This window comes from Etheostoma cragini, chromosome 14 (genome assembly GCF_013103735.1).
Source record: "Etheostoma cragini isolate CJK2018 chromosome 14, CSU_Ecrag_1.0, whole genome shotgun sequence".
In the NCBI taxonomy this organism is placed as follows: Eukaryota; Metazoa; Chordata; class Actinopteri; order Perciformes; family Percidae; genus Etheostoma; species Etheostoma cragini.
In genome coordinates, this window is record NC_048420.1 from 22,803,355 (window position 1) to 22,807,502 (window position 4,148).

The 4,148-nt window shown below is 42.0% G+C and overlaps 1 protein-coding gene across 7 annotated transcripts in view; it reads right to left on the reverse strand.

Moving 5' to 3' along the window:
- The window catches only part of LOC117956433, a 47,305-nt gene that overhangs the window by 29,322 nt on the left and 13,835 nt on the right, over positions 1 to 4,148 (reverse strand). The window lies entirely within an intron of this gene.

Here is a 4,148-nt window from a genome sequence, read left to right on the forward strand (position 1 = left end):
TCTCTCTCTCTCTCTCTCTCGCTCTCTTTCTCTCTCTCTCTCTCTCTCTCTCTCTCTCTCTCTAGTAATGAAAGGCAGTCTTTGTCATGACTCGGCTCTCTGTGAGTACATTTGAGATGCGACCCAGGGGATCATAGTTGCCATTTACTCATCACAACACACCCACACGCACAGAGGCACATACAAACTCAGCAAGTCAACCACACACACACACACACACGCACACACATGCACACACACCGGAGACCTCTAGAGTTGATGGAGCTCCCTGCCGGAGCCACGGGGGAGAAAGGAGAGGGTGAGAGAGACACAGAGGGAAGCTTAGGGCTCTCAAAAAAACCATGGGGGAAATATTGAAGAGTGAACGAAGGAGAGGACCAACACCGAGAGTCGAAATCGAAGCTCAAAACCACAGGGTATGTCGAGGAAAGAACAGCAAGGGCTGCTGGGAGAATAAGATAAACAAAAAGCTGGAAAGACAAGAAAAGGAGGAGGCGTGGTAGATAAAAGGAGAAGCATAAGCAGGGAAGGACAGATATGTAGTGAATAAAAAAACACTAGCTGTTGATCACTGTAATGCAAGTTACATCAACTTGACACCAACTACCATCTGTCAGCAAATCAGAAAAGTTAAATTTTTCTAATTTGCATAACTGAAATCAAAGAAACAAAGACACCAATGCTTCAGTATATACTGCAATCGATTTACTACTTAGTTACTAGCATACTAATAACATGACGTCTGCATGCATGTTACACGGGAAGAAAAGAGAAACAAAACAGTGGGAAAGAAATGAGAGAATCTTTAACTAAGATGACGCCCACAGCAGCATCCTGTAAAACAGCTGTTTGGACTCACATGTGTGACTCCAAACAGCTGGAGGATCATGGATCACATTTGATGGACATTCACCCTGCAGCAGCTGGAGGAAATGTCATTCCTGTCACTCAGAGTCAGGCGATCTAATGACCATTTACACTCTGGCGGACCAATCCTGCAACCAACACACCAAAAACACACTCGCAAGTTTCTTTACATATCTATAAAATCTTGGATATCCACACATCTCTGTCAGACTCTACAACACCTGCACCACCTGATAATGTTGTAGTTTCTGTTCCTGTTTTTCATTTAATCCACACACTCTCTGTATATCTTTATCTGGATTTATATTTTTCATTACAAGTACTTCATTTTTCAATATTATTTATGGTCACAGGTGAATTTAACTTACATTATGGTTACCTACTTTTGCTTTATCACTTTAATTACATATTCAATTTAATTTTAACGTCACTTACTTACACTGCAATATTGTTTTTGTACTATGGCAACCGCACTTTACTTGACAAAACCTTTATTAGACGCCACATTTACTTCAGTCTACCTTCTGCTCATTGTCCATTGCTTGCCTGTTCTTCTTGTGTGTTTGTTTGTTTGTTTGTTTGTTAGTTTTTTTGCTCTTATTGTTGAGAATGCTACTGTAACAAAGGAATTTCCCCACTATTATCTATCTAATGTAATCTAACACTAACCACTCTTCTCATCAGCAGCATAAACTAGATCCACCATACAGCACTTTGATTTGCCGGTTACTCCCGTTTTTTCTTCTTTTATGATAATGGTGAAGAACTCCAGGAGCAAATGCCAAAACAAAACCACGATTGGTGTGGTTTCAATTTGTTAACTGCACGCCAAGGGGGTAGTGCCCCCCACCCCCCCCCCACCCCACCCCGTGTCCCCCTTTTTAGCCCCACCCTTGGTTTGCATGTATCTCAGCCTAAAACACAAGAACATCTGCAGATATCAGGGTTCAACAGTTGCACTTCCTGGTCCCAGCTAAGAGATGAGTCACCAGCAATGCAGGAAGGGATTGGCCCCTAAAGGTGGGCGCCAAAACAAGCACTTAAATGTTTAAGCTGCGTGATTTATTTTGTGTTAATAGTAATGATGTCTAATTTAAATCTGTCAGCATGTTGCTCACAACCAAGCGTGTTTGTAATCAGGAGACTAGCCACCTGGGAAACTGACACTCGGCTGTCCTGCTGTTATTACACACGTAACAGTGGCTGCAGATGGAAAATAGGGGAAACACTGCGATGGATATTTGCTGTTATTTTTGTCTCAGTTCATGTGTATCAGGATACGTTCAAAAACACGTTATGCTCATCTCGTGCTTTTAAAATATCTAAGACAGCAACTATGGTTCATTCCATTGTTAATGAACCTGCTGTCTCAATTTATTGAATCTAAAACCTCAAAGTATTCAGTTTGAAGTCACTTAAGACAAAGAAAAGCTTTTTAACTCTAATACGATGAATTAATGATCAAAGTTGTCTTAGATTAATAATCAAAGCGCATTAATTATTGTGCAGCAGAGCATTTTTTCCAGAAACAAGGGTAGGTGTCATTATGTTGGGGGGCATAACTCAGCATAATTCTGATGTGAGATGCTAATTCATGTTCGCTCATTGTACTTGGTAATTATTCAGATTCAGAGTCTGATTGTAAATCGTGTTTTTGGGAGACTGCCGTGTAATGTTTGCTTGTTAGACTGTGAAGCTCTGATTATGTGTGAGGCTACTGGCCTTTGAGCAAAAGGTCATTTGTGTTTGTGCACGTAACTAAAGTCTCTGTAGTGGAGTCCAGCAAAAACAAAGGACCATCACACACAAACAGAAGGCCTTCTTCATAACTGAAGAGCTGTGATTCCCATTATAGCAAAATAGCTTATGAGTGATGATTAACTGTGGTTATCAATTTGGTTATGATTGGAAAAAAGTCATTTAAAGCCTATAATACATCATTGGATTGTAATATAATGTAGTGTAGTCTATTCATTTGCACCGTGATAAGTTACGCTTAAAGCTGAACGATTAATTGCATTTGCAATAATATCACGACATGTTAAAACATGATTTCCTTATCGCAAAGGCTGTGATTTGGTCACGTGACTCGCAAGGGCAAACCAGTCTGTACTTCGCAGAGAAAGCATCAACTCGGCAGGCTAACGCTACGCATAAAAAATAATCGCATATTGGGTCGCAATCGCAATATTGGTGATAAAAAACCCGCAATTAGATTATTTTCAAAACCCGTTCAGCTCTAGTTACACTAATAAATCAAAATAACAGAAGCAAAGTCAGATTTTGTGTCGTTGAGAAAGGAACTGAACACAGTAACATTTCCAAATAAACAAATCTTTAAAAAGGGTCAAATCTGTTTCTGCATGCAGCTAAGCGTCACCTCACAGACAGCTCAGCTGAGAAGGAGTAGGTTAAATTTCCATAGTAACACAGTTTTTGTTTTGATTGGTTGCTGCTGTCCTTAGAAAAGCCTCTGGTCCGTTTTCCTCGGGCTGTGATTCTGTAGTCTGCAGATTACGAGGCCGTCGGTGTCTACTTTGGCGCTGCACGCTCTAATCTGCTTGGCACGGACGCAGAAGGTCTCAGGGAAATTCATTTGAGACATCAAAGTATAACGGCGACGTCCTGCCGGCCAAATGGGCTGCTGGAGCTGAACGCTTCATTTAGCCAAGAACGGAGTCCGCCTCGGTCGATCTGCTCGGCACTTTGGCAACGTATAGTCGGGTTATTTACTTCTCAACCAATGAAATATATTCACATTTGTCTTTGACAGAGAGATGTACGCAGTTCTATGTAATCTGTCTTCAAAGGTACACCAGAAATGTCATTTATGAAGAATTGCACCTGTTATATCAGACAATGAAAATAAAAGGAGCAGCAGTAGAGAAGAGTGTCCCTTCTGCACTCGCTGCCCTGCGTGGTCATCGCTCTGAAAACAGGAAGCTAGGACACAACACCCTAAAGTTAGGAATTAAAACCAGAAAGCAACAAAACTGTCACAAAAACTAACCCCAACCGGTCGTCAGACACTGCCTACCAAGTGAGCCTGGGTCTGGGTCTGGGCCTGGGTCTGGGTCTGGGTCTCGGTCTGGGTCTCGGTCTGGGTCTGGGTCTAGGTCTGTCCCTGGTTTCTGCCTAAAAGGCACAGGAAGCTAGGACATAACACCCTAAAGTTAGGAATTAAAACCAGAAAGCAACAAAACTGTCACAATAACTAACCACAACCGGTCGTCAGACACCGCCTACCAAGAGCCTGGGTCTGGGCCTGGGTCTGGGTCTGG